This window comes from Capricornis sumatraensis, chromosome X, assembly GCF_032405125.1.
Source record: "Capricornis sumatraensis isolate serow.1 chromosome X, serow.2, whole genome shotgun sequence".
NCBI classification, from domain to species: domain Eukaryota; kingdom Metazoa; phylum Chordata; class Mammalia; order Artiodactyla; family Bovidae; genus Capricornis; species Capricornis sumatraensis.
In genome coordinates, this window is record NC_091092.1 from 36143853 (window position 1) to 36168354 (window position 24502).

Sequence of the window (24502 nt, forward strand, 5' to 3'; positions counted from 1 at the left end):
ACTGTCCAAGGTCATACTCTTTTAGGGGAAGCCCAAATAATGGTGGGGGTTATAATATTATAATAATTTGGCTAATTGAGGGCCATTATAGTTCTAGAGTTCCCTGTGTGGTTGGGTGAGGCTCTGAGATCTGCAATGTAGCTCAATCTTTTCCTCTACTCAGTTCTACTTCTTTTTCCTTCCTTCTGCAGATTTAGATCCCAAGGCCACTTCCTAGCAAACATCCACCCCATTAAACTCCAACTAAACATCTGCTTTTCAGAGAATTTAACCTGAAACATACATGAATTTGCCAGGCACTCTCTGGAGGGTCTATGTATTTTTGTGTTTGGACCAAAAAAAGAAAAGCCCCTGCCTTCTAAGAACTTAGACTCTCACTATGGTTATAAGACAAGTCCACACAAAATAGCACTTCTAAACAGTCTCAGCATTCAAAAAGAGAGAGATTTCTCAGTCTAAATCAGTTAAGTAAGAGACAGCTTCAAGAATGTACTAGGCTTGAACAGGATGTTAAAGATAAATTAAATTCAATTAGTAAAAGAAAATTGGGAGAACATACTACTACGTGAAGAAACAGCATTAATGCAGGACAATGGGAGATACTGAAAAAATTACCAAATCATGTTGATTCTCTTATCCAACCATCTAAGATGCACACATTGAGAATGAAATAGATGATTGATGTTTAAGGTTCAGAGTTTGAGGATCTTTGCTTTGTGTATTATCCAATCTGAGTCTAAAAGTCTTTGGTTAGAAGCAGTATTTAGAACACTGGTTCTTAATCACGGTTGACATACCCCCAATCTCCCAGGGGACATTTGGCATATTCTGGAGGCATGTGTAATTATTATCTCTGGACAGAAACCTACTGACATCTAGTGGATAGAGGCCAGGGACAGGACAGACCCTCCACAACAAAGACCCATCTGGCCAAAAATGTCAATAGTGCTAAGGTTGAGAAACCTGACTTTAGTCTATTTTTGTCCTCAATGTATATGAACATTCATATCCAAAAGCACAAAATTGTACCTTCATCCTTTTCCAAGTAATACTAGCAGTTCAGTATTTCCATGACCATATATAAAGCACTCTTTATTAAAAGTTCCAGCTAGTCTGTCCATATAACAGATACTGAACAAATGTGGCTATTTAACAGTTGAAATATGGTTGATCCAAAATGTAATAAATGCAAAGTATTCACCAGATTTCAAAAATTTACTATTAAAAACTTAAAATATATCATAAATAATTTTAAATGCTTCTAGAGTGTTAAAATTGTTGTTTAGTCACTAAGATGTGTCTGGCTGTTTTGCAACCCCATGGACTGTAGCCTGCCAGGCTCCTCTGTCTATGAGATTTCCCAGGCAAAAATACTGGAGAGGGTTGCCATTTCCTTCTCCAGGGGATCTTCCCTACCTGGGGATCTTCCCAACCCAGGGATCAAATTTGACTCTCCTGCATTGGTGGGAAGATTACCACTGAGCCACCTGGGAAGCCCCAATATTAAAATTATTGCATGTTGAAACATATTGGGTTAAATAAACTGAATTCATTTTAGTTGTTTATAGTCATTTTTAAAGTATGCCTATTCACAAATTTAAAATTATATATATGGCTTATGTTATATTTCTATTGGACAAAGCTGATCTACATGACTGCTCATCTTTATCAGTTTCCATTTAGTCTCTGAACAGATCCAGATTCTCATGCCAATCATTTGGCATACCCAGAATCTAAGGGGAATCCTCTTTAATCTCCTAGAGCTGCTGTTCCAAACCCTCTGCCTACTGATTACATGAAGCATATGACACAGTGTTATACAATTGTTCTTGTCTGTCCAGAATTGTCCATGTTCTATCATAGTGACTTGATGATGAACTGCTGTTTCCAGAGTATTCCTCCTACAAATATAAATATTTACCTATATCTATCAGTTGTAACTTCTCCTTTTTCATTTCTAACTTTATCAAGTCTTCTCCTTTTTCTTTTTTCTTGATGAATCTGGCTAAAGGTTTATCAATTTTGTTTATCTTCTCAAAGAACCAGTTTTTAGCTAGTTTTACACTATTGACAATAGCCAGGATATGGAAGCAACCTAAATGTCCATCAGCAGAGGAGTGGATAAAGAAGATATTGTATAGACATACAATGGAATATTACTCGGCCATAAAAAAGAATGAAATCGGGTCATTTGTAGAGATGTGGATGAACCTAGACAGTGTCATACAGAGTAAAGTAAGTCAGAAAGAGGAAAGCAGATATCGTATATTAACACATATATTAATGTGTTATATGTGTTAATGGAATCTAGAAAAATGGTATAGATGATCTTATTTGCAAAGCAGAAAGAGACAGACATACAGAACAAAGGTATGGGTACCAAGGGGGGTGGGAGGAATTGGGAACTAGGGAACTAAATATGTTAAAAAAAAAAAAACTTATAAAATAAGGATAAACTTCTTATATATGTCTTATAAAGTATAAAAAAATAAGATCATGGCATCTGGTCCCACCAGTTCAGGACAAATAGATGGGCAAACACTGGAAACAGTGAGAGACTTTATTTTCTTGGGTTCCAAAATCACTGTAGATGGTGACTATAGCCATGAAATTAAAAGATGCTTGTTCCTTGGAAGAAAAGCTATGACCACCTAGACAGCATATTAAAAACTAGAGACATTACTTTGCCAACAAAGTAATCCCGTTATGACAGTCCTATTTTCATGGCCTCATCTAAACCTGATTACTTCCCAAAGCCACACTCTCCAAATACCATCATGGGGAAGGGGTAGGGTTTCAGCATATGGATTGGGGGCAGGGGCACAACTCCAGTCCACAGTAGTTAGTAACAGCTAAAGTGTCCCTAATACTTTGAAACCGTAGCAGAATATATACTATTAATATAAACCTGGTGCTGTTTAAATGGAAGTTACTTCAATGACTCCCTGTTGTTTATAGTATAGAGTTCCAATTTCTTATGCTCAATACACATATCCCCAGTCTGATCTCTTACTAGTCAACTTCATAAACACTGTTTTCAAAGTAGAGGATTCTCCTCATTGACACCTAAACACAGTTCACATTCTTTTCATAGCCTGAGTTCCACATATTTGTTCATTCAATTTGCTTAAAATGGTCTCCCTAATTCTTTCTCCTTGTAATAAACATTATCAAGAATTTTGATATTGAATAATTGCATTGAGCAAATGGTAAGCACACAATTGGTTTTAGTTATGTACTTATCATGGATTATCTCCTTTAATTCTTGCAACAACCCAAAGAGTTAGGATCCCTATTTTCACAGATATGAAATCTGCCACTATAAAGACTAAGTAACTTGTTCAAAGTCCCAGCACTATATATTACATGACGGAAGAACTTGAATTCAAACCGAGTTTTATCCTGCTATACGAACTAAGTTTTAACACTTGTATTATGCTTTCTGGAGTCAGAATTCTCAAAACAATTTTGTTTTCATAATGTGATTAATTAAAGATAGTGAATGGTTCCAGACAATCATTTCCACTGATGATGATTCAGTGACTTTATTATTTTTTAAGAATTGGAAAATATTAGATATTAGTTCTATGGACAAAAGATATCTAAAGGGAAACATCCACCACAAACAAAATTTATTCAACAGGCATTTCACAGCCAAATGGGCATCTTTTAAAAAATAGAATATCGCTGTAAGTTGATGGAAATAGCTTCTCAGACCTTCTTAAAGAAAGCTTCTCAGCAGCAAATGTTTGCCAGATTGTTTTAAAAAATTATAATTCCCATGATCTATTGATATCATTTAATTTTAGACAACATCAAGTAGATAGAAGTGAAATGTCTGCATTAGCACTGACTGCTTGGGACTCATACATCTCTCATTCTCAATCAAGATACTGAATGTACAACATGGACACATGTGCAAAGTGGCTACAATGTGCATAGATCTCTTTCAAGCATGATGGCATTTAAAGTCATACTATAACACCAAGTGAAATATTTTGTACCACAACACAATAACCATTTCTACACAGGCTAGGCACAGACTCCTTACCCAATAGTACATTTACTTAAATTAATAGGTGAATGTTATGAATGCCTACTATATACTCTCACCATTGAGGACAAAGTAGTGAACAAAAGATAGCAATTAGACAGCTATCAGTACAGAAGAAAAGACACAGTGTAAACATGTGATTAAAATGACTGAGATTAAAATTAACCCATGTAATTAAAATTACACAATTTTGTAGGTGTCTGTAACAGGAAGACCTGATGTAGTTGCGGATTCCTGGTTTTCTTCTTTAAGAAGTCATGCTTGAGCTGAAACCTGAAGGATGAGTAAGAGTTGGTCAGGGATGAAAGGGACTCACAGAACACAGGAATATTTCAGACAGAGGAAACAGCAGATGTTCAAGGGCCAGGGGAGGGTTTGGAACTTTCTAAGAATGGAGCAAAGCCTAGGATGGCTAGAACAGAATAGTACGTTTGAGTCAAACATGAGTGGAACTTGTAAATATATATTTGTGATAGTTCCTTTAGAGATCTGTAGGCTAAGTTACATATTTTATACTAAGACAAAGAGGAGGCCACTGAATTCCTTCTTAACCTATAAGAGAAAATGATGATATCCAGCTCCTTTCTCTCTTTCATTCTATAGGTGTTCACTGAAAATTGTTTAGGTCCTATATGTTTTATTGAAAATAGAGATTAACAATGTGGTTATTGTCCTCAAGATGCATACAGCCTAGTTTGAATACTTTTAGCGTCCGTTTACTCATTTGTAGAAGAGAAAAAATAAGATAAAAATATATCATAAACATAATGGGTAATAATAAAAAAGTTACACTTTAAGCACTCAAGAGAAACTGAAAGTACTGTTATACACCAATGATTAAACAGTAATTTTAATAACTTTGTATACAGTATTCCCTCTGAATATTTGAAGACTGAGTTCACCAGGTTGATGGGGGCTGGAGGTGGGGGGACAAGGGTGGACTTCTAAGCTACAAATTCCTCTGTAAAGATTTTTCCAACCCTCCAAACTGCCTTTGTTCCACTATTCTGCTTACCTCTCTTTTAGTACAAATCACACTTCATCACTATCATTAGTCTGTATTTATTGCCACTGTGAATAACTTGAGGGTTGAATTATAGCCTATTTATCTCTGTCTCCAGAATCTATCACATGGCCTTGCATCTAGTAACAATTCAGTAAATATTTATTCACTGAGAGAAGATACACACACATGACTCAATTATTAAAGATCAGTGAATTAATATCTAAAGTGGTATATTATGTACTTTAGACTGTAACAGAATCAGAAAAATAAAAGTGATAATGGTAGGCTATAATAAAGAAGCCCTCGCAGAAATGTTGGGATTTGAAATAAATGTTTAAATCATGACATGTTGTGGAAAAACAGATTTTCATAGATAGAGTGAGAAGCATGCTAGCTACATCAATGCTTTGGTAGAGTTTACATAGGTAAGTAAAAATTTGAAATGTTCAGGTCAAGCTATATTAGGGAGGATGGGGAAATATCCTTTTTAGGCATCTATTATACCCCATAGATTGTAACAGACTTTTTATTTACATTTGTATAACTTCACTTTTGATAATAAGAATCTATCTCAAAACCTGGTGATGTAAAAGATGTATTTAGTTCATGACTCTGCAAGTTGGGAATTTGGGCTAGGCTCATCTGGACAGTGCTGATGATCTTGGCTGGGCTCATTCATGTATCTGCAGCTAGCTTCTGGAAGTTAGCTTCTTGTCAACTGCAGTTATGTGGGTGAATTTTATCATGTTTCTCATCATTCGGCAGGCTAGCTTAGGCTGTTTACACTTTATGGCTAGGTTGCAAAGGAGAAGGAGAGGGAAATATGCAATGTGCAAGCAGTTTTAAAGCCTTTGCTTGAGAAGGAAGACCCTCTGCACCATGTTTGCTAATGTTATTTGATGAGTTTATCACATGGCCAATTTCAGACCAAGAAGTAGACAGATTCTACTTTTGATGGAAGGGGCTAAAAATTTGGGTTGAAAAAAATGGCATGCATGTGGAAGTAGGAAGAATTATTGAAGCCCTTTTTAAACAATCTGTATCAACATTTTCTCCAGTATTGAAAATAATCATGGAGGCAGAAAATGAACTTCAGAAAATTTGAATGACTTGCAAACATTACACATTAACAAAACACAGATTAGAGCCCGGCTCTAAATCCAAATCCTATGTTATTTCTTCCATGTGAGGCATTGTTCTGGAGAATAATTAGTTTCTAGTTGTTGAGAGCTATTATAGATCCTTGATTTTGCTGGTAATATGGTGAAAGCATTGTTCTATGAAGATTGCTCCATGGGTTGGAGGGAATGGAGTGAGATAAGGGAAATTTCTCTGTGTTGTTACCACATCCATGTATAGGATTTTAGGTACAAATTCAAGCAATCTTCTAGAACCCAGGGAACACAGCTAAATGCTCAGGACCCTACACACAGCTATTTTCTACCTTAATAGCAGAAAAAGCCTTAGTATATTTGCACAGTGAATAATTTTCTTCTCTAAAGATGCTTTTGGGGAGCAGGTTTAGAAACTCAAGTTCTTATGGTTCTCAAGTCCTTGTGTGGTCACAAATAATAAAATAAAACCCACCATAAATAATAAAAATTAGAACCTCATTAAAAGGAACTTATTTTATTGATAGACATGTAACTCACTCCAAAATATGCTGAATAAGAAATATTTCATACATCTTCTGTTTGAAAAAAAAAGTCAGTTTCTTTTAGTGAACAAAGTGGTCCTATTACAGAATACACATATATAGGGAGAATTAAGTTTAATATCCAGTTGTCCCCTGAAGACCCCTTTTCATAAATGTGTGCACATTGCTTATTGCATCTAAGTATTTGGTTCTGAGTAAATCATGAAGTATAAATATCTCACAATTCCATAAAATGAATAGTTACTTCCCTAGTGGATTGAGTTTTCAAAAGGATTTGTGGAAAATAGCCATCGACCTTCATTTCCTTCTGCTTCCCCTTTGTAGCCAGCATTTCCTATCTCAGGAAATAATTCTGTTTCTAAGCATAGAACTTTTTGTTAGTTTCTTTCCCACCCTGGTTCTTTGAGTTAATAGCTCAGCTCCTATCACTGTCTACCACACATACTCTAATTATAAAACACATACATAACTCATAGAGGTTTTAATTCATTTTATTTTCAGAGGAGCTAATCTCAGTCTCCAACCAGTATATCTCAGAGAGTTACTCACAGTCAAGGGTAGACAAATAAAAAGCAGTGCAGCAGTAAGAGTAGTTTGTTCTCTATTCCACAGTTTCATAGTTATATGTCCTTGAAGAAGATATCACCCTTTAGGGCTTTATATATCTATTTGTGAAATGGGAATAACAGCAAGAACAATAATAAAACTACCAGAAAAAGTTAAGCTGGATGTCTCAGAGACAAAGATGTACTCTGAGTCCTTTGAATCCATTAAGCTTATTAGTAAGATGGACTTCCTTGGTGGTACAGTCCCCTGCCAATGCAGGGGACATGGGTTAGATCCTTGGCCCAGGAAGATTCCACATTCCGTGAATCAGCTAAGCTTGTGCACCACAGCTACTGAGCCTGCACTCTAGAGCCCGGGAACTGCAACTACTGAGCCTACATACTACAACTACTGAAGCTCATGTGCCTAGAGCCTGTGCTCCACAGCAAGAAACTGTGTGTGTGCTCAGTCGTGTCTAACTCTCTGCGCCCCCATAGACTCTAGCTCGCCAAGCTCCTCTGTCCATGGAATTTTCCAGGCAAGAATACTGGAGTGGGCTGCCATTTCCTACTAGCACAACAAGAGAAATCATGACAATGAGAAGCCAGCAAACCACAATGAAGAGTAGCCCCTCTTACCACAGCTAGACCAAGCCCAGGCATAGCACTGAAGACCCAGCACAGCCAAAAATAAATAACTGCTTTTAAAGGTCATCAATAAGAAACCAAAGCAGTTACCCAACAAATACTACCATCAGCAGTATCAAACATTAGAAGGAAGTGTTTACTGCATGTTGAAGACTGAGCATTTCAGAGATGAATAGTGGTAAATGTAATTTCTAGTCACCATAGGAAGGCCTAGAACTCTGGAAAAAATAACACATCTTATAAGGATGGTATTAGACTTTTGACACTTGATCTTATATTCTGCCAGTTGCAGAATGAATTAGTGATGTTAGGAAGATGCTCATGGATAGGATTCCTAGGACCTGGATGCTAGTCTTGTCTCTCCACTCCCTGACAAGGAGATGTTGGGTTAATGTCTTCCTTCTCTGAGGCTGTTTTATCATCTGAAGTTAGAAGACAAAATGGTATTGTATGAGTATGACTTACTAAGCAGGATATTGCCTGCCATTGCAAAATAACTGGCAGCCTAATTATACCTTTTCAAGCAAAATTAGTTCCAAGCTTTCCCTTCCACAGTGTTACATGGTGAATATGCAGGTCAGATTGTTATAGTGTCAGCTCTCAGTAAGTCTGTGAGGTGAGGCAGGTAATTTCTGAGGGCTTATATGTGTACTTTCTGTGTTGTGTGTGTGCTAAGTCACTTTGGTCATGCCCGACTCTTTGTGACCCTATGGACTATAGGCTGAAAGGCTTCTCTGTCCATGGGATTCTCCAGGCAAGAATATTGGAGTGGGTTGCCATTTCCTTCTGCAGAGGATCTTTCCAACCCAGAGATCAAGCCCACATCTCTTATGTCTTCTGCATTGGCAGGTGCATTCTTTATCACTAATGTCACCTAGGAAGTATCATGTGTACTTTCTGATCAGGGCTATATGTGTACTTTGGACATGATTAGGCCCTATATGTGTAGTTTCCTCAAATCCAAAGCCTTTCAAGGTAGCCACTAGACTGTCCCACTCATTTCAGAGCTACATAGCTCTACTCAAAGATTACTTAAACTGCCATTTCCTAAAAAGGTGAGGATGAATAAATTAGCTGGTGGAAGTGAGGACTCTACTCTGGATGCAAAAGTTACTTGCAATATGCCCTGTCCCTAATCCTACATGGGAGAGTAGAAAATAGATATAAAGATGCTAATGAATAAAAAAAGTAGTATGCATCTTTATCATGGTCTTAAGAGAAATAAAATATTCTCACTTTTATGGTCAATAATTAACCAAAGTGTTAGATGATGATGATGATGATGATAATTATGATGGAAGAAAGTCCATCTGATCTCAAGTACTAGGTGTATCAGGTTTGCTGAAACTCAAATGACTTATTCCATTATAAAAAGTTTACAAAATCCATACAATTTTCTTAAACAGCTTTGACTGATAAAACTTGACACAGCACAATGATGATGTGTGCTGTGGTTTAAAATGCTCATTTTGTTTTTCCTTTCTATTTGTCAGCAACCAAACTGAATCTTCTGCCTTCAGACCATAAGACTTCTGGTAAGCTTTGTGTCTTCTGAAAAATTGGTTTTCCTGGGCACGTTGCTGCTAGTGTCTCATGCTGATGAATGACCCTGCTAGTGAAACACAATTTCTACTAAATCAACAAATAGTTGTTATAAAGGCTCTAAGTCTTACTCTATTCCTGCAACAAAAGCTTCCATCTCTTGCTCATTAATCCTTGTAAGTGAGATTCAAACAATGGGGAAAATTCCAATAAACTCTCTTCTCTTCTTAACTATTTTCTAGTTATTTCCTAAAATTCGGAGTAAGAGGCCTAATGCTAAGGAAGGAATGGTGAGACTTAAAGTGGGTTAGGGTATTTCTTAGGGGACATTTAGGGAGAAGGCAATGGTACCCCACTCCAGTATTCTTGCCTGGAAAATCCTATGAACGAAGGAGCCTGGTAGGCTGCAGTCCATGGGGTCGCTAAGAGTCAGATACGACTGAGCAACTTCCCTTTCACTTTTCACTTTCATGCATAGGAGAAGGAAATGGCAACCCACTCCAGTGTTTTTGCCTGGAGAATCCCAGAGACTGGGGAGCCTGGTGGGCTGCATTCTATGGGGTCGCACAGAGTCAGACACGACTGAAGTGACTTAGCAGCAGGATCATTTAAGTGTCATTTAAGTGGAAATGTCCTCCCATTAGGATATGCTATCCATAAGCCTATTAAATTGTATTTGATGAAGGAAGGGAGGGAAGAAGCAAAAAAAAAAAGAAAAAAAGAAGGATGGGGGAAGACTAATGTTCAGGGAGCATCATGTGATTGTTGGATTTGGATCTGTATAAAAATGAGTCATTCTTGTTGGATTCAAAGGACAAAGGTGTTTCTGTGTAGTATATTCTTTCTCAGTGGTGGCCATACCAGTGTTCTACTGTTTTGGAGATTAAAGGGGATCATCATCATCATTATTATTATTACATCAGTCCTAAGAATTATGCTTGGTCATATCCATTCAATATTTACTCCCTGTATTTTTCAGGAGTCACCCTGGTGTTTTGCACTCCTGAAATAATGGTTTTGTTTAGTCAAGCAATACTTTGTAAATGATGTGAGGGGTGTGTAGACAGGCTTCTGGTAATAATGATGTAACATCATACTGGTGGGTTTCAGGTCTTAATTAGCAATAAATTGATCATCTTTATTGAGGGGGTGGCTAACAAAAACAGCAGTTTCTCCTCATTCATTATGACCATGAGCTTTTAAATGGTAAGGGAGGATTGGTACCTGAGTGATCTCTCTATGAAACAATGAAGGTATCTTTCTGTCTAAAATATTTGAAAATTGTTGGTGGAGACCATACATTTACTGAACTCAACATTTTCCTTTTTTCCCCCAGATGCTGTTTTCCAAATAAGTAGACCCAATTTCTCTACACTTTTCTATGCCCCCACAGTATCTCAGTATTGAGAAGCTATGAAGAATAGTGTTCACTGCTACTGTGTCTCTGTTTTTATCAAAGGAAAATCCTAGGTCTCATTACAGAAATTTCTATATTATTGTCTCTTTTCTTCCAGACTTCAGCTTCAAACAAATGCCTTCATTTATTCATTATGTACAACTGTGAAGGGTCCCAGCAAGGTTCTAGGGATCTTTCCTTTGGATCCATCTCCCAAGGAGAAGGACTCCTGAGAGGTCTTCAGGTGAGCAGTCATTATTTTAATTATAATAAGAAGAATATTATGCAAAAGTACAGGAAAAAATAAAAAGATACAGCCTTTGCATCTCTCTACTCTAATAATGGGCTTCCCTAGTGGCTCAGATGGTAAAGAACCTGCCTGCCAATGCAGGAGACTGGAGGCCAATCCCTGGGTAGGGAAGATACCCCAGAGAATGGAATGGCAACCCACTCCAGTATTCTTGCCTGGAGAATTCCATGGGCAGGCTACTATCCATGGGGTTGCAAAGAGTTGGACACGATTGAGTGACTAAGCACACACATACTCTAAAAATACCTTCTGTGCAGTTCTAAGCTAGGAGAGAAAATCCAAGTCTGGTCCATCCTGAAATTATGTGTTCTGCAGTGTTCCAGCTCTAGGGGGATACACCATCAGATGATATGCCAGAAAATAACTGGCATCTAGTCACACAAAGCTCCTTCCTAAAGGTGGCTCATCAGAGCTAGAGCTTTAGCCTAGGGCCCTATAACACAAAACTATGCTTAGGTGGCAACAGAGGATGAGATGGTTGGATGGCATCACTGACTCAATGGGCAGGAGTTTGAGCAAAGTCTGAGAGCTGGTGAAGGACAGGGAAACCTGGCAGGCTGCAGTCCATGGGGGTTACAAAGAGTCAGACATGACTAGTGGCTGAACAGCAACAACAATGCTTAGTGAATATGAATCTCGCTTATTTAATTCTCTTATCCACAGAAATAACCAGGCAAAGTAGGGGACAATGGATCTTATCAATATCTGAAACAGAAACTCTGAAATAATCTTTCTATTAAATGCCTACAGTACAGTGATAATGCCTCAGGCTTTAGTAATCAACCATCAGATTACTAAATTTCTTCTGAAGCATCAAATGTCAAGAATAAAATAGTGTGCACTTATCATCAATAATATATGCACAGTGTAATCTACAGGAAACCTGGAATTTCATTCATAGTTTATTTTGCCCAAGGAACTAGCTTTTAAAATTTTATATTAAAATCTACCTTCCAGATAAAGAGATAAATACATTTCCTTCTGGCACCAAATTCACAAAACTAGAGGTACAAGTGGAAATATAGTAAACAGGCACAAACACACATACACACCATACACATAAACACACATACATGTGGAAAGGTGGAGCAAGACAGACAGATGTTGAAAATCAATGAGATATTCTCAGTGGGCCAGAAACTATGAGGGATCATTGAAAACTGGAAAGCAGACATTAAGCCTCCGAGGGAAGACAGAGTCTTGGAAGGAAGCTTTGGTCAAGGTTAAGGGTGAGAACATTGTGCTACCCAAAAGAGAGGATCAGTACTAACAGTGCTCCACATCTGGAAACAGAAGAAACTAGGAGCTTGCAAGGACTTAAGAAAAACTAGAAAGGTAATTAGATGGCTCTCTCTACACACTTACCCAGTGAATTCAGTCCCAATACTATAGATACCTGCTTCCTCTTTCAGGCCAAATGACAGAAATACTTAGAGATTATGGGAAAATTATTGAAATTAGAAACCCTCAAACCAAGTGTCAGTCTATTCAGACTACTTTAACAAGGTACTAAAGATTGGGTGGCTTATAAACAACATTTACTTCTCTGAATTTTAGAGACTAAAAATCTGAATCTGGGTGCCAAAATGGTTGAGTTCTGATAAAGGCCCTCTTCTCAGCTGCAGACTGCTGACTACTTCTCGTAACCTCACATGGCAGAGAGGAGAAAGGGGGAGGAAGCCCTCTTCTGACTTTCACAAAGGCACAGATTCCATCATGAGGCTTCCAACCTTATGTTTGTATCTAATCCTAATTACCTCCCAAAGGCTCCACCACCTAAGACCATCAAACTGGGGGCTAGAGTTTCATTATATGAATTCTGGGGGTGGGATACAAATATCCAGTCCACAACACTCTACCACAAGCCCCCTCAAATTCATGTCTTTCTCACAAACAAAATATTCCGCCCCTTAGTCCTCAAAGTTAACTTGATCCAGCATCAACTCTAAAGTCTGAAGTCTCATCTAAAAATAACAGATAAATCAGATAAAAAAGGGTCTTGAGTAAAATTCATCCTGAAACAAAAATCTTCCCCAGATGTGAACAAGTGAAACCAACAAATTATACAAAGCCAAACCAAAATGAACAGTATGAAAAGGTATGATACTGAAAGGTATGATACTGAAAGATGAACTCCCCAGGTCAGTAGGTGCCCAATATGCTACTAGAGAAGAGTGGAGAAATAACTCCAGAAATAATGAAGAAACAGAGTCAAAGCAAAAAAACAAACAAACAAACAAAAAAAACACCCAGTTGTGGACGTGACACGTGATAGAAGTAAAGTCCAATGCTGTAAAGAACAATATTATATCTACTACTGTGGGCAAGAATCTCTTAGAAGAAATGGAGTAGCCATCATAGTCAACAAAAGAGTCCAAAATGCAGTACTTGGATGAAATCTCAAAAACGACAGAATGCTCTCTGTTTATTTCCAAGGTTCTATACACATTCAATATCACAGTAATCCAAGTCTATGCCCCAACCAGTAATGCTGAAGAAGCTGAAGTTGAACAATTCTATGAAGACCTACAAGACACTCTAGAACTAAAATCCATAAGATGTCCTCTTCATTATGGGGGACTAGAATGCAAAAGTAGGAAGTCAAGAGATACCTGGAGTGACAGGCAAATTTGGCCTTGGAGTACAGGATGAAGCAGGGCAAAGGCTAATAGAGTTTTGCCAAGAGAATTTACTGGTCACAGCAAACACTCTCTTCCAACAACACAAGAGAAGACTCTACACATGGACATCACCAGATGGTCAATAGTGAAATCAGATTGATTATATTCTTTGCAGCCAAAGATGGAGAAGCTCTATACAGTCAGAAAAAACAAGACCGGGAGCTGACTGTGGCTCAGATCATGAACAACATAATGCCCAATTCAAACTTAAATTGAAGAAGGTATGGAAAACCACTAGACCATTCAGGTATGACCTAAATCAAATCCCTTATGGTTATACAGTGGAAATGACAAATAGATTCAAGGGATTAAATCTGATAGAGTACCTGAAGAACTATGGATGGAGGTTCGTGACATTATATAGGAGACAGTGATCAAGACCATCCCCAAGAAAAAGAAATGAGAAAAGGCAAAATGGTTGTCTGATGAGGCCTTACAAATAGTTGTGAAAAGAAGAGACACTAAAGGCAAAGAAGAAAAGGAAAGATATACCATTTGAATGCAGAGTTCCAAAGAATAGCAAGGAGAGATAAGGAAGACTTCCTCGGTGATCAGTACAAAGAAATAGAGGAAAACAATAGAATGGGAAAGTCTAGAGATCTCTTCAAGAAAATTACACATACCAAGGGAACATTTCACACAAAGATGAGCGCAATAAAGGACAGAAATTGTATGGACCTAACAGAAGCAGAAGATATTAAGCAGTGGCAAGAACACACAGAAGAACTATACAAAAGAGATCCTCAATACCCAGATAACCATGATGGTGCGATTACTCACCTAGAGCCAGACATCCTGGAATGTGAAGTCCAGTGGGCCTTAGGAGGCATCACTATGAACAAAGCTAGTGGAGGTGATGGAATTCCAGTTGAGTTATTTCAAATCCTAAAACTGATGCTGTGAAAGTGCTGCACTCAATATGCCCATTCATCTGGAAAACAGCAGTGACCACAAGACTTGAAAAGGTCAGTTTTCATTCCAATCCCAAAGAAAGGCAATGACAAAGAATGTTCAAACTACTGCACAATTGCATTCATCTCACACACTAGCAAAGCAATGCTCAAAAATCTACAAGCCAGGCTTCAATAGTACATGAACTGTGAACTTCCAGATGTTCAACCTGGATTTAGAAAAGGGAGAGGAACCAGAGATCAAATTGTGAACATCCGCTGGATCATGGAAAAAGCAAGAGAGTTCCAGAAAAACATCTACTTTTGCTTTATTGACTATGCCAAAGCCTTTGACTGTGTGGATCACAATAAACTGTGGAAAATTCTTAAAGAGATGGGAATACCAGACCATCTGACCTGCTTCCTGAGAAATCTGTATGCAGGTCAGGAAGCAATAGTTAGAACTGGACATGGAACAGCAGACTGGTTCCAAATAGGAAAAGGAGTATGTCAAAGCTGTATATTGTCACCCTGCTTATTTAATTTATATGCAGAGTACATCATGCGAAAGGCTGGGCTGGAAGAAGCACAAGGTGGAATCAAGATTGCAGGGAGAAATATCAATAACCTCAGATACGCAGATGATACCAATCTTTTGGCAGAAAGCAGAGAATTAAAGAGACTCTTGATGAAAGTGAAAGTGGAGAATGAAAATGTTGGTTTAAAATCCAACATTCAGAAAATTAAGATCATAGCATCTTGTCCCATCACTTCATGGGAAATAGATGGGGAAACAGTGGCTGACTTTATTTTTTTGGACTCCAAAATCACTGCAGATGGTGACTGCAGCCATGAAATTAAAAGATGCTGGCTCCTTGGAAGAAAAGCTATGACCAACCTAGACAGCATATTCAAAAGCAGAGACATTACTTTGCCAACAAAGGTCCGTCTAGTCAAGCTTATGGTTTTTCCAGTAATCATGTATGGATGTGAGAGTTGGACTATAAATAAAGCTAAGTGCTGAAGAATTGATGCTTTTGAATTGTGGTGTTGTAGAAGCCTCTTGAGAGTCCTTTGGACTGCATGGAGATCCAACCAGCCCATCCTAAAGGAAATAAGTCCTGAATATTGATTTGAAGGACTGATGCTGAAGCTGAAATTCTAATACTTTGGCCACCTGATGTGAAGTACTGACATTGGAAAATACCCTGATGCTGGGAAAGATTGAAGCCAAGTGGAGAAGGGGATGGCAGAGGATGAGATGGTTGTATGGCATCACCAATTTGATGGACATGAGTTTGAGTAGGCTCCGGGAGTTGGGGATGGACAGAGAAGCCTGGAGTGCTTCTGTCAATGTAGTCGCAAAGAGTTGGACACGACTGAGTGACTGAACTGAACTGAAACATTTCCATTTCAAAGGCAGTAACAGGAAAGAAGAAAGGTGACTAGTCTCTAGGAAGTTCAAAACCTCACTAGGCAAAATTCATGAGATCTTAAGGTACAAAGATAATCCTCTTTGGCTCCATACTCTGCCCCCCAGGCCACTGAAGCAGTAGTCCACCTATGTGGATTCCTCCAGGCTACTGGGATGACCACTGGGATGACCCCCAGGCCACAGGGATGGCAGTCCTGCCCCCAAACTTCGCCAGGCAGGGGTTATGCTCCAGGGCTCTGTGGAATTACCTCACTCTCAAGGTTTTAGGCAGAATTCCCTAGTCTGTTAAAAGCAAGGCAATATCCCACATTTTCAAACTGAGATGGCAGCCCTGTGATCTCTGAATCACCTTCAGGCTCATTCTTTCCTTGTCTTAAAGAAGAGCTTACTTTTGTAGCCAAATGCTCCTGTCTTATACTGGGTTTCCCAAGAAGTTCATTCTGGTTTTTCTATAATATCTTAAGAAAAACCTGAATGAACTTTTTGGCCAATCCAAAGAAAATTCAGCAAGTCCAACAGACTTTCTTCCTTCTTCTCCTACTTCACTTCTTCCCATCTTCTCCCACTTCACTTCAAACTGGCAGTTTTCTTACTGGGATGATAAGAACATGGCTGACATCCCTACTAATATTGTCAAAGGGTCATTTGGTCCCCTCCTTAGTGTTCTCAAACAAAAATGTTTCCCTATTTTTTTGCAACAGGGGTAGACAGATAATTTTCAAAACCTTTATGTTTTAGATGCTTTTTGCTTAACAATCCCATCTTTAAGTCATTTTTCTCTTTTCACATTTTACTATAAGCATTCAAAAGGAGAAAGCCATATCCTCAACACTTTGCTCAGAAGTCTTATCAATTAAATATCCAGTTTCATTGCTCACAAGTTCTACCTTCCATAAAACCCTAAAACATGAAGACAATGCAGCGAAGTTCTTTGTCACTTTATAACAAAGATCAGCTTTTCTCTAGTTTCCAATAACATGTTTCTCATTTCCATCTGAGAACTCATCATAATAGCTTTTATCATCCATATTTCTACCAAACTCTGTTCATAATTACATATTCTCTAAGAAGATGGAAGCTTTCCTTATTGCTGCTCCTCCTTTTCTTTCTGAACTCTCCACAGAATCACCTTTTAAATTCCCTTCATGGCTATATTGGCTTCTTCTAGCATGCACTTCATACAAACAACAAATTAATTTCTGACAGTACTAGAGGCTTAAACTCTGAAATTCTGGTAGGACTCTCTGATACATTACAGTCAGCTGACTTCTCATTGTATCCTCATATGGCTGAGAGCAGAGAAGGGGAGTGAGCACTCTTGAGATTTTTATTTCTTTTTTTTTATCTCAGTTTTATTTATTTATTTTACTTTACAATATTGTATTGGTTTTGCCATACAATGACATGAATCCTCCATGGGTGTACATGTGTTCCCCACGCTGAAACCCCCTCCCACCTCCCTCCCCATCCCATCCCTCTAGGTCATCCCCTTGCACCAGCCCCGAGCACCCTGTATCATGCATCAAACCTGGACTGGCGATTCGTTTCACATGTGATAATTTACATGTTTCAATGCGATTTTCCCGTATCATCCTGCCCACGTCCTCTCCCACAGAGTCCAAAAGACTGTTCTATACATCTAATTTACAAGTTTCAATGCAATTTTCCCATATCATCCCGCCCTCTCCCTCTCCCACAGAGTCCAAAAGACTGTTCTATACATCTGTGTCTGTTTTGCTATCTCACATACAAGGTTATCGTTACCATCTTTCTAAATTCCATATATATGCATTAGTATCCTGTATTGGTGTTTTTCTTTCTGGCTTACTTCACTCTGTTTAATAGACTCCAGTTTCATCCACCTCATTAGAACTGACTCAAATGTATTATTTTTACTGGCTGAGTAATATTCCATTGTGTATATGTACCAAAGCTTTCTTATCCATTAGTCTGCTAATGGACATCTAGGTTGCTTCCAAGTCCTGGCTATTATAAACAGTGCTGTGATGAACACTGGGGTACACGTGTCTGTTTCAATTCTTGTTTCCTTGGTGTATATGCCCAGCAGTGGGATTGCTGGTCATATGGCAGTTCTATTTCCAGTTTTTATTTTTTTATTAATTTTATTTTTACTTTATTTTACTTTACAATACTGTGTTGGTTTCGCCATACATTGACATAAATCCACCATGGGTGTACATGCGATCCCAAACATGAACCCCCCTCCCACCTCCCTCCCCATAACATCCCTCTGGGTCATCCCCATGCACCAGCCCCAAGCATGCTGCATCCTGCATCAGACATAGACTGGTGATTCGATTCTTACATGATAGTATACATGTTTCAATGCCATTCTCCCAAATCATCCCACCCTCTCCCTCTCCCTCTGAGTCCCAAAGTCCGCTATACACATCTGTGTCTTTTTTGCTGTCTTGCATACAGAGTCATCATTGCCATCTTTCTAAATTCCATATATATGTGTTAGTATATATGTATATATACAGTATATACTGTATTGATGTTTTACTTTCTGGCTTACTTCACTCTGTATAATCGGCTCCAGTTTCATCCATCTCAACAGAACTGATTCAAATGTATTCTTTTTAACGGCTGAGTAATACTCCATTGTGTATATGTACCACTGCTTTCTTATCCATTCATCTGCTGATGGACATCTAGGTTTTTTCCATGTCCTGGCTATTATAAACAGTGCTGCGAGGAACATTGGGGTACATGTGTCTCTTTCAATTCTGGTTTCCTCGGTGTGTATGCCCAGCAGTGGGATTGCTGGGTCATATGGCAGTTCTATTTGCAATTTTTTAAGGAATCTCCACACTGTTTTCCATAGTGGTTGCACTAGTTTGCATTCCCACCAACAGTGTAGGAGGGTTCCCTTTTCTCCACACCCTCTCCAGCATTTATTGCTTGCAGATTTTTGGATCGCAGCCATTCTGACTGGTGTGAAGTGGTACCTCATTGTGGTTTTGATTTGCATTTCTCTAATAATGAGTGATGTTGAGCATCTTTTCATGTGTTTGTTAGCCATCCATATGTCTTCTTTGGAGAAATATCTATTTAGTTCTTTGGCCCATTTTTTGATTGGGTCATTTATTTTTCTGGAATTGAGTTGCAGAAGTTGCTTGTATATTTTTGAGATTAGTTGTTTGTCAGTTGTTTCATTTGCTATTATTTTCTCCCATTCAGAAGGCTGTCTTTTCGCCTTGCTTATATTTTCCTTTGTTGTGCAGAAGCTTTTATATTTCCAGTTTTTAAAGGAATGTCCACACTGTTCTCCATAGTGGCTGTACTAATTTGCATTCCCACCAACAGTGTAAAAAGATTCCCTTTTCTCCACACCCTCTCCAGCATTTATTGCTTGTAGACTTTTGGATAGCAGCCATTCTGACTGGTGTGAAATGGTACCTCACTGTGGTTTTGATTTGCTTTTCTCTGATAAAGAGCGATGTTGAGCATCTTTTCATATATTTGTTAGCCATTTGTATGTCTTCTTTGGAGAAATGTCTGTTTCATTCTTTGGCCCACTTTTTGATTGGGTCATTTATTTCTCTGGAATTGAGCTACAGGAGTTGCTTGTATATTTTTGAGATTAATTCTTTGTCCGTTGTTTCGTTTGCTATTTTTTTCTCCCATTCTGAAGGCTGTCTTTTCACCTTGCTTATAGTTTCCTTTGTAGTGGAAAAGCTTTTAATTTTAATTAGGTCCCATTTGTTTATTTTTGCTTTTATTTCCAATATTCTGGGCGGTGGGTCATAAAGGATCCTGCTATGGTTTATGTTGGAGAGTGTTTTGCCTGTTTTCCTCTAGGAGTTTTATAGTTTCTGGTCTTATGTTTAGACCTTTAATCCATTTTGAGTTTTTTTTGTGTGTATAGTGTTAGAAAGTGTTCTAGTTTCATTCTTTTACACGTGGTTGACCAGTTTTCCCAGCACCACTTGTTAAAGAGATTGTCTTTTCTCCATTGTATATTCTTGCTTCCTTTGTCAAAGATAAGGTGTCCACAGGTGCATGGATTTATCTCTAGGCTTTCTATTTTGTTCCATTGATCTATATTTCTGTCTTTGTGCCAGTACCATACTGTCTTGATGACTGTGGCTTTGTAGTAGAGCCTAAAGTCAGGCAGGTTGATTCCTCCAGTTCCATTCTTCTTTCTCAAGATTGCTTTGGCTATTCGAGGTTTTTTTGTATTTCCATACAAATTGTGAAATTATTTGTTCTAGTTCTCTGAAAAATACCGTTGGTAGCTTGATAGGGATTGCATTGAATCTATAGATTGCTTTGGGTAGTATACTCCTTTTGACTATATTGATTCTTCACATCCATGAACATGGTACATTTCTCCATCTATTTGTGTCCTCTTTGATTTCTTTCACCAGTGTTTTATAGTTTTATATAATAGGTCTTTTGTTTCTTTAGGTAGATATATTCCTAAGTATTTTATTCTTTTCGTTGCAATTGTGAATGGAATTGTTTCTTTAATTTCTCTTTCTGTTTTCTCATTGTTAGTGTATAGGAATGCAAGGGATTTCTTGTGTGTTAATTTTATATCCTGCAACTTTACTATATTCATTGATTAGCTCTAGTAATTTTCTGGTGGAGTCTTTAGGGTTTTCTATGTAGAGGATCATGTCATCTGCAAACAGTGAGAGTTTTACTTCTTCTTTTCCAATCTGAATTCCTGAATTTCTTTTTCTACTCTGATGGCTGTAGCCAAAACTTCCAAAACTATGTTGAATAGTAGTGGTGAGAGTGGGCACCCTTGTCTTGTTCCTGACTTTAGGGGAAATGTTTTCAAATTTTCACCATTGAGGATAATGTTTGCTGAGGGTTTGTCATATATAGCTTTTATTATGTTCCTTCTATTCCTGCTTTCTGAAAGGTTTTTTTTTAATATCATAAATGGATGTTGTATTTTGTCAAAGGCTTTCTCTGCATCTATTGAGATAATCATATGGTTTTTATTTTTTAATTTGTTAATGTGGTGTATTACATTGATTGATTTGTGTATATTGAAGAATCCTTACATCCCTGGGATAAAGCCCACTTGGTCATGATGTATGATTTTTTAATATGCTGTTGGATTCTCTTTGCTAGAATTTTGTTAAGGATTTTTGCATATATGTTCATCAGTGATATTGGCCTGTAGTTTCCTTTTTTTTGTGTGTGTGTGGCATCTTTGTCAGGTTTTGGTATTAGGGTGATGGTGGCCTCATAGAGTGAGTTTGGAAGTTGATCTTCCTCTGCAATTTTCTGGAAGAGTGAGTAAGATAGGTGTTAGCTCTTCTCTAAATTTTTGGTAGAATTTAGCTGTGAAGCCATCTGGCCCTGGGCTTTTGTTTGCTGGAAGATTTCTGATTACAGTTTCAATTTCTGTGCTTGTGATGGGTCTGTTAAGATTTTCTATTTCTTCTTGGTTCAGTTTTGGGAAGTTGTACTTTTCTAAGAATTTGTCCATTTCTTCCAAGTTGTCCATTTTATTGGCATATAGTTGCTGATAGTAGACTCATGATTTTAAAAAAGGCTTTTATCCCTTTCTCTTGAGAGTCCCTTGGACTGCAAGAAGATCCAACCAGTCCATCCTAAAGGAGCTCAGTCCTGGGTGTTCATTGGAAGGACTGATTTTGAGGCTGAAACTCCAATACTTTGATCACCTGATGCAAAGAGCTGACTTATTTGAAAAGACCCTGATGCTGGGAAAGATTGAGGGCAGGAAGAGAAAGGCATGACATAGGTGAGATGGTTGGATGGCATCACTGACTCAATGGACACGGATTTCAGTAGACTCCGGGAGTTGGTGATGGACAGCGAGGCCTGGCATGCTGCGGTTCATAGGGTGGCAGAGTCGGACAAGACTGAGCGACTGAACTAAACTGAACTATCCCATTCGTGGCTTCCACGAGCCACCCTCGTGACATCTGCTGCTGCTAAGTCACTTCAGTCGTGTCCAACTGTTAGCGACCCCATGAACTGCAGCCTTCCAGGCTCCTCTGTCCATTGGATTTTCCAGGCAGGAGTACTGGAGTGGGGTGCCATTGCCTTCTCTGCTCGTGAACTCATCCAATCCTAATAACTTCCCAAAGGCCTCATTTCCTATTACCATCATATTGGGAGGTGGGGTTTCACCATATGAGTTTTGGAGGGGCACAAACATTCAGTCCATTATACCAAACCACTATCATCTCTTGCTGGACTTAACATTGTAGTCTTCTAATTTGTCTCCTTTCTCTCATTCTTCTCCTTGTACTTAAAACCTATTCTCAACAGAATAGCACAAGAACCTCTCTTACAATATAAATCAGATCATGCCTCTCCTCTATTCAAAGCACTGCACTGGCTGATTGTCAAACAAGAATAAAATCAATTGTCTTCCTGATGATATTTACTAATCTGCCCAGTTTCACCTCTTTATTTAACCCTAATTCTTGTCATTCTTTTCCTCCTGAGTAGGCTTCAGTCTCCGGAGAAGGCAATGGCAACCCACTCTAATACTCTTGCCTGGAAAATGCCATGAACAGAAGAGCCTGGTATGCTGCAGTCCATGGGATTGTTAAGAGTCAGACACGACTGAGCAACTTCACTTTCACTTTTCACTTTCATCCATTGGAGAAGGAAATGGCAACCCACTCCAGTGTTCTTGCCTGGAGAATCCCAGGGACGGGGGAGCCTGGTGGGCTGCCATCTATGGGGTTGCACAGAGTTGGACATGACTGAAGTGCAGATGGTGATTGCAGCCATGAAATTAAAAGACGCTTGCTCCTTTTAAGGAAAGTTATGACCAACCTAGATAGCATATTGAAAAGCAGAGACATTATTTTGCCAACAAAGGTCCGTCTAGTCAAGGCTATGGTTTTTCCAGTAGTCGTGGATGGATGTGAGACTTGGACTGTAAAGAAAGCTGAGCGCTGAAGAATTGATGCTTTTGAACTGTGGTGTTGGAGAAGCCTCTTGAGAGTCCCTTGGACTGCAAGGAGATCCAACCAGTCCATTCTAAAGGAGATCAGTCTTGGGTGTTCTTTGGGAGGAATGATGCTAAAGCTGAAACTCCAGTACTTTGGCCACCTCATGTGAAGAGTTGACTCTTTGGAAAAGACTCTGATGCTGGGAGGGATTGGGGGCAGGAGAAGAAGGGGACGACAGAGGATGAGATGGCTGGATGGCATCACGGACTCGATGGACGTGAGTCTGAGTGAACTCCAGGAGTCGGTGATGGACAGGGAGGCCTGGCGTGCTTCAATTCATGGGGTTGCAAAGAGTCGGACACGACTGAGTGACTGAACTGAACTGTCTGAACTGAAGTGACTTAGCAGCAGCAGCACCAGCAGCAGCAGGCTTCAGTCTCATTTCCCTTGTTACACATTTCCCCTCAGTGCTGCTGCTGCTGCTGCCAAGTCGCTTCAGTCGTGTCCGACTCTGTGCGACCCCATAGATGGCAGCCCACCAGGCTCCCTCATTCCTGGGATTCTCCAGGCAAGAACACCAGAGTGGGTTGCCATTTCCTTTTCCGATCCATGAAACTGAAAAGTGAAAGTGCAGTCGCTCAGTCGTGTCCGACTCTTAGCGACCCCATGGACTGCAGCCTTCCAGGCTCCTCCATCCATGGGATTTTCCAGGCAAGAGTACTGGAGTGGGTTACCATTGCCTTCTCCTCAGTGCAATTGCATCTAATTCCTCAGGTAAAGGCAGCATCCTCACTTGCACTTGATTCAAGCCTCTGCTCAATTGTCACTTTCTCAGAGAGGCCTTTCTGACCCCTCTAGAGTAGTATCTCCCTCACTTTCCATTCTCAAAGTATCCTTTTGTTTTTCTTCTAGCACTCATTAATATGTAACAGGCACGTATTGTTATATATTGTTATATAACATCATATGCATTCAATACATAGTTACTGAATAGTAATTGAATGGATTATACAAAAAAAATAGCACAAATAAATGAAGCAGAAGAGTGAAATAATGAATTGGAGAGCTAACTTGTGAAATTTTACCAGAAGATAGTATAAACAGATAGAGATGCCATATCAAAGAAAGATTTATGAAACAAACATATAATTCTCAATATCTTTCAAATCAAAGTTCCAGATGGAACAAATACAGGGAGTGGAGCAAAATAATATTTTTAGGAAAATAACTAGATAATTAGAATTTTCCATAAAGGAAGAAAGATTTGAATGCTTGAATGAATGCTGAATATCCTTTAGGACATGTCAAAAAACTTAAATAATAAACCCACATAAAGATACATTGTGATGGTATTTCAGAAATGTTAAATACTCAAGAATAAATCTAAGCAGAAGAATGCCAAATCTTTATTTTAAAACTAC